Here is a 7,885-nt window from a genome sequence, read left to right as displayed (position 1 = left end):
TGGAAAAATCAAAGTCGACATACCACCCCAAGGCCTCGCACGCAGCCCCCCACCCCACATGTGTACACGCCCGAGGGGGGACCATGAGGTATTTCTGTTGTTCTTTATGTGACAGGCCGAATCATCGCCCCCCATTTGGCGAAATTGATATGTCATGGTGCGGATTTGCTGGGGATTTTCGAAATTAATTGCGACTAAGGCGTGCGAAATGTGAGGTGACAGCACGCCAAAGGACGGCCAGGACACCCTGAGGGACACAATCGTGTAAACGCACGTCTCTCGAATCTCATTCTGAAGTAGCAGGAATTCTGGTGACAATCTCTTATTATTTAGATATATTTCTAGAAGCTTTACCTGGTGCTGCCGCTGCACTGAAGAATACCTGGCGTATACGCAACGTTAAACGCTTTCGTTGATCCAAGCTGGAGGAGTCCGTTGTCATAGCCATAGTCCAGATGCCACTAATTAAAGAGCTGCATGGATATCCATGGATGTTTCCGTCAGTTGCAGCTGTGGCATTGGCAGAGTCACTCCCAGTCCCAATACCAATCCCAATCCCAATCCCAGTCCCAGTCCCAGTGCCAGTGCCTGCCCAGTGCCACTCCAATTATCCAACCTCGAGCGACTGTTGCGACTCTGCTGTATGCGGATCTCATTAAAAATTCAATAAATTTATAAAAAAATATTGGAATAAGAATGCAGCTTTTCATTATGTGGCCGCAGGCAGTCGCAGTGGCGGCGCTGGTCCTCGCAATAAAAGGATATTCGTACAAGTATAAATTGTACAATTGTACAATATACAGCCGCTGGCGGGGACGTGGGCGTGGGCGTGGGCGTGGGCAACAGCTCGTTTAAGTTCCACCACAGACACATATTTTGCTGTACGGCCAGCTTAAAGTGCCACCAAGAGAAAATGGAGCGGAAACCGGAAACAGAACGGCCTTAAATGAACGAAATGAAAAATATGGACTCGCTTTGATTCTGCAGCCCATGCCACAGATGATGATGCTGATGACGACGATGTCGGTGTTGATGTCGCTGTTGATGCTGATGCTGATGTTGATGCTGATTTTGATGTTGATTTATCGCCATGGCTTCCAGAAAGGCACACAATGAAATCGCTGGGCTGTGACAAATGCCCGAAAGTAGCCGAGTCGACGGTTTTGTCCGATGGATGGATTCTGCCCACTGGTCCACACTGCACTCACGGAACGGTGGGACAGGGTCGGCGAATAGCCAAGAAAACACAACTTCCGACTAGGTGCGGTCTCAGGCCCAAATGGCCGGACAACAAAGCACTAAAGCGGACAGCTCCGGTACCGTTTTCAAGACATCGCCGCGGCTGAGGTTGAACAGAACACAGGAGAGCACAGGGCCTATGGGCGAGTGGCGCTGTGTCGTGGCGCCACTTGCGTTTGGCTGCTTCCGTTTCCGCGTCGCTGACTTTCACTCTTTCTGTGTGTGTTTTTTTTTGGGGCTGTGTTGCTGTGTGAAATACTTTCGGCCACACACATAAAAAACGTTGTAAAACAGGGCTTACAGGGAATGGAGAATGGGAAGTGGGGCCCGGAAAGAACCCATCAACTAAACGCCTTCAGCGTGACACAAAGAAACCAAAAAAGAAACAAACAAACAAAGTCCTTTTGCAATGTGCGTGCCCGGAGGCGGGGAACTGGCCAAAAACTTCAGAAAGAAGTATGCTGCCGCTCACCTCTTCATTTCCGTGAAGACCTGGCCACAGCCAAAGCGGCCAAGACCACAACCAAACTTAGGCTAATTCGACTTGCAGATACGGATACTCGCACTCGTACGGGTACAGGTACGGGTACGGGTACGGGTACGGGTACGGGTACGGGTACGGGCATCTGTGGGACACGTAAAATAGGAAGGAACCACTTAAGATTCCGCTGGTCGCAAGCTCCAATTGAACGACTTTGCACGAGCTCCGCATTTGTTTCGTTGTTTCATTGTTTCGTGCTGGGCAGCCGCAGGATCGCAGGATGTGCTAGGATCCGAATAATACAATTACGCAATCAAGCTTTGACCCAGCACAGAGCCGACCCGCATATTTTGGCGCTTAACAAAGACTTTCGTTCCAGGAAGGGTTCATCGGCACGCATGGCATGTGCCGCGTCGCCTCCTCCGCTGGTGTCCGCAGCAACTCGTATTTGCATGACGTATAAACACTGTGGCAAGTACTTGCCCAAGCACATGCCACATACCTCTAGCATACGGCAATGTTTAATGCATGTCCATAATGGCGGCGGCGGAGGCAGAGGCGGAGTTGAAAGTGGAGCTGGAGTGGGGGTGCGATTCCACAGATACAATATTGTCGTTATGGCTTGTTCCTTTTGTAGTAGTCAGGAAGGAAAGTGCTACACCACGTGCTCCCTGTGACCATCTGTGCAGCTTTTCACTTACAAGGACTCCTGGGCTGGCAGAGGGCGAAGGGCACGAACGAGGTGCACAGTCACGTTGCAATTTCACATTTTCGTGCACTGACCATCGGAGTATATTTTCTCATAAATTGACGCCGGACTTGGCAACGCCCCATTCCTGGTTATACCATACGATACACGATACACATACGAGTACAACACCCTCCGTCCCGCTCTGCAACGCTCCCATGGGGGTGCATGCAGCTCAATCTTGGGAAAAATTTGTCTCACAGGAATTTTATTTATTTTGTTGACTTTGACTTTGACTTTGACTTTGACTTTGTTGCGGCTGAGGCTGCGGCACCCACGTGCCACTTGCATATTCTTTCATATATGTAAGATGAACAGTCCACTGCCAAAAACAATGTGGGAGCTGCAACGTTTCCTCTAGGCCAAGTCCAAAACCAAAGAGTCCACAATGGTGGCCGCAATGAAGACAGGCTGAAACTGCAGAGAAAGATAGAAACTTTGGTTTACGCGCAAGCACTCTTTAACCCCTGAACATGTGGTACTTTTTCAAGAAAATAACTTACATGTACTCGAATATTCATGCATATTCCGTGACTCTGAGAAACTTTCGCCCCCAACTCCGTCAATGGACCAAGTCAGTCAATGTCCAGAGCACAAAACTGTGGCACTGTCTGACTAAATGATGTTTGTGCGAGTAAATCTGCAGCCCACTTCAGAGTGTGGCAAGTGCTGCTCGTAACATTCCATTTGGTTGAGTTTCCAAATTAAAAATACATTTTAAGCCGCCCAATCCCTAGCGTGCCCTCTCAAGTGGAAGTTCGCCCCTCATTGTCGCCTGAATGATGGGGCTGTGGCCGTAGTCGCGCCCAAATCAAGTGCACAATCAACAAATGCGAATCAAATTGCATGGACGTCGATGCCCCGAGGAGCAGCCACTGACCACTTCATCACAGCGTGGACAATGGAGCCACCATCGGAACTCTAGCGTCGGGACATCGGACATGGGACATGAGGCGTGTGGCAACAATCGGAGTTCATCAGCGGGTATCTGTATATCAGCCCAGGAGTATCTTCAGGGCTCAGGGTTCAAAAACCTGCCCGATGTCAGCTACCAGCCCGCTGCGGTCACGCCGCGCGAGAGGGCAATTATCCGATAAGGGCGAGGGTTCAAAGCCCCAGCTGGCTCGAGTGCCAGCCTCGCACGCGCTCTGACTGGCGACTGGAGGCTGGAATAAACCGAAGGAGCATAGTGTCACGTCTCTGCAAATCTTCCGCCATTTCATCTGATGGCGGAGGCGCCACTCGGGCGGCTCGTTTCAATTGAATTCAATTAAATGGCAAATGGTCCTTCCTTAGTGAAGTTCCACTATTCCATTTCCATTCCCATTCCCATTCGCATTTAATTTTATTACATTTATTCTACCAATATTTATTATTAGAAACGACACATGGTATGTAACGAGCAGGTGGGGCAGGGAAGGAGTAGGGACCGGGATCTGGACCGGGGCCGGGTCCGACAATTGTCGTGGTGTCAGCACAAGGACATTAGGCGGCATTATTTAGGCTTTGGCTTTGCATAATCCCCGCTTGTCTCTGTCTCTGCCAACGGACTCGCATATCTTTCTGGGTGCTGCTACCATCTGCGGTCTCTTCTGACTGCCATACTGTGGGCAGATCGTGTGGGGGGTGCGGAAGAGGATGTGCGTGCCAAGGCCATGAACAAGAACAAGAACAAGAACAAGAGACACAAACACGTCAATGCCATAAACAGCACACACAACACTAAGAATAAGACCAACACCAAGAGCAATACCAAAAACAGCAGCAACATCCGGAACAATAAGCTGGCAGACGGACGCGAGATTCCCCTCCCCTCCCATCACTCCAACCCAACTCCACTCCACTCCAAGGTCATGGGGGAGTCAACACGCCTCGCCAACGCACGAGGGGATAAAAGTAAATTAGCAACCTATCAAGAATGCTCGAATGACTAGGCCACGGCGCAGCCCCATCTCCGTCTCCCCGTCTCCGGCTGTGTTATGAAAAATGTCCGTAAAGTTTGATGAGAGAAATGTGGATTTGGCCAAGGAGGATCCTCCTAAGGTCCAATCGGGGACCAATCAGCAAGAAGGGCCGTCGCCGCAGAAGAGGACCAGTCTGTCGTCGATGATAGATTCATCGATTTGCGAGCTATACGCGCCCAAGGCAGGGTCATTTGTCAAGTATTCCCGAAGGTATGGTGGAATTGGACGTGGACGATGCACTATAATTCGAGCGGCTTATGAATATTCCATCATCCATTCCCCGCTTTTGCGGCACTTCGATTTGATTATCCTGTCATTTGTTCCTGTGGCGTGAGGCGGAAGCGTGAGAGTGAGCGGGAGATTATAATAAGAGAGTGTCTGTCTGGGTTGCGCTGAATTATGAATAGAATCAGACGTTGGTCAGACTGCCGCCACTCCAACGGAAATGGAAACGAGACGGCGACGATGTGCGTGCCACTCAGCCGTTGGCTCCACTGACGCAATGACTGATGGCCCACGCACAATTAGCCCCGAGCAGAATGTTGAATGGTGAATGGAGAATGGAAACACGCACGCCTTCTCATGGAGGATTAATCGTCATCGCTTGTTGAGCACCGCTCATCGTTTAGCCACAAGTTTAATGCCTAGCTACATCCGAGCCCCCCCGCCCCCACAGTCCAGGCCCAGGGCCAGTCCGAGACCCAGACCTAGACCCAGTCCCCCGCTCGTCATAGCCGGGCTCTAATCAGCTTTTTATGTCGAAAATCTCATTCTGTCCACCCACAAAACACACACAGACACACGGACTCGACACACACACGTCCTCGTCCTGATGCTCGAAAGTGAAATTTGCGTGCGGCCTCGATTGTTTACCCCCAGCAGTCGCCAGCTTGCCACCTTGCCACCATGCCACCACGAGTATCATCATCTCGGGGGCACTCGGGTGCGGTGTTCGACGGTCAGCCACTTCCTTCCTTCCTTCCTTCCTTCCTTCCACGGGGATCATCAAAACAAGCACAAGTCGAGGCACTTTACGGGTATCTATGCATTGTGTTTGCTTACCGCCATGGACTGGGGATACTGTGGTTTCTGTTGCTGCCTCCTCCCCGGTGCCTATGGCAACAGCTCGCCATCAGCATCGCCATTGCCTACGGGCAGGTTGGGAGCGTGTCGTGAATATTTATTCGTATTTGATTAGAGTCTCGCTTTCAGTTTATATTGAGTTTATTGGTCGACAGACAGGACAGAGACTGTATGTGGCATGTACTCGTATGAGACACTCATCCAAAGGGGGCTAGGACATCTGCAAGGACTCACTGAACTAGTCATTTGACTGGAGTCGGAAATCAAGAGGCACGGCAGTCACTGCCGTGCTGTGATGCTAATGGAGTGCACCCGTTCTGTACCAGCTCCAGCTTTCGATGAGGCCGTCGCGATGGCAACGCACTAATGAGTTCTCCCTGGAATACATGGAATATGTGGAATATACATATGTATGGAATATGTTGGATCAGCCTACCCCTAGCCCGGGAACCTGTCAGAAGTGGACGGCAGCTGTGCCGCGTGGGACGGTAGCTCTGCGTGGGCGAATAGCCGGAATAGCCGCATGAATAATGTCACCTGACAATCGACCCGATAAGCTGTCAATTTCTCCTACTATTCTACTATGCTGTATCTGTTTCCCTATATGGGGCTCCGTAGGCGTTGTAAGCTAACCAGCTTTGTGTCTGGCAGAAGGGCAGTCCCCAGACACTCAGAGGTGTCCGGTCCTTAAGTGCGGCCTTATGCTGCCCATGTACACAGGTCGACCACTGCCTCCCCTGGATCCCTTCCGTCAACCCATACCAACCCCCAATCCCCAATCACAAGTAACGGGGCCTTCCGCAGCTAACTACTTCTGGAGCATCAAATCCACAAGCTGTGAAAGTTTTTGTCGACGCTGCACAAGAAGCAATGAATAAAGGACGATGAGGAGCCATCATCATTGGAGCCCCGCTACATCCTTCGCGCTGGAACTTCAGCCTCCACTGAGGGAACAGAGACGAGTATTGGCTCATGTCAAGCTTGCCGCCACATAAATAGAAAGGAAGCGAGTGTATAAAATAAATTAAATAAATCCTAAACGAGACGCGGTCCGTGTTTCGGCCTCACACACCATACGAGTATACGAGTAATACGAGGAGTTCCCCGCGGTAACGATGCCATGTGTCTTCGGTCAGGAGCACTGCCCATGGCCTGAAGCTGCTTCCCACGCTACCATTGGGTCTGAGCTCTGGACTGGGCTGAGTGCTGGGTATTTCGTGGTGCGGCACTGCTTGATTATGCGGATGGGCCGCATGTGCGGATGTTTGTAGTTCCTCGTGTCCGCCAGCTCTTCTTTGGAATTCTGTGGGATTCGCCATAAATTAAATTACCTAAAGCGCAAAGCAGATTCTCTCCGCTGGAGCTGGCTGACAACAGCTCGTTTAAGACCATACATCTTCCAGATATAAGCTATCCAGTTCCAGTTCCAGCCACGGCACGGACGGAGCTGACGGCTGGAGGCTGCTTAACGACCACAGTCTTGGGGACAGTCTTTTCTGCATGCGCCGACAGTTTCGCAGTTTCAGAGTTTCTCAGTTTCTCAGTTTCTCATTTTCTCAGGCTGCCAGTGCACATTTGTCGCTCGTCGCTGCCAAAGTAAAAGTTATATGAATGAATAAAACAAATTGCAGCTTCCCTTCCCTTTCCTTCCCTTCCATTCGACTCTCCGCTACGCATCATCTGCCTTCCAGGGCCATTTCTCTTCTCCTGCCCTGTCTCCGAATGCTCCTGCTACCCGAATATCTACATCTTTGCGGCTAAACGTACGAGTAAGTACTGGCAAAGCCACGGTTATTCAACAATTCGATTATTAGACTACCCCTCATAACACCACAGACAGTATACTCTATACTATATGTGCGTCTATCTGTAGTGCATGTATTTCCCATTACGCCTAATAGGGATTAAGCTAACAAAAGCTCCCACTAATTGACTACATGAGCCCCATACTCATATTAACAGTCCCAGTGTTCTATCGGATGGACGGACGGGCTACCTTTCTCCGACAATGGGACAGGTTTCCCAGTCAGAACCCAGTCCGGAGAGTGTACGCGTGGGCGTGAGAGTCAAAGGGTGCCATCGGAAGGGCTCTCCAGAGTATTTCCACTTTAAAATAATCATCTCTGACAGACTCTGCACCGACCCCGACCCCGACCCCGACCATTGGTGTGGTTGCTGCTGTGGGGAGCTCTAATTGTCGACACCGTTGCCATTCGACCACTCGACCAGGCGACGAGGCGAGGTGCCTACTTTCAAGCACAGAGAGACAAAGAGGCAAAGTCCTCTGGTGACTGGTGACTGGGGGCTGGGGGCTGGGGGCTGGGGGCCTCGGTGGGTGGCAGTGGATTGACAAGCTGTAGAACAAACGGA

This window comes from Drosophila miranda, chromosome XL (assembly GCF_003369915.1).
Source record: "Drosophila miranda strain MSH22 chromosome XL, D.miranda_PacBio2.1, whole genome shotgun sequence".
Lineage (NCBI taxonomy): Eukaryota > Metazoa > Arthropoda > Insecta > Diptera > Drosophilidae > Drosophila > Drosophila miranda.
This window is presented reverse-complemented; position numbering follows the sequence as displayed.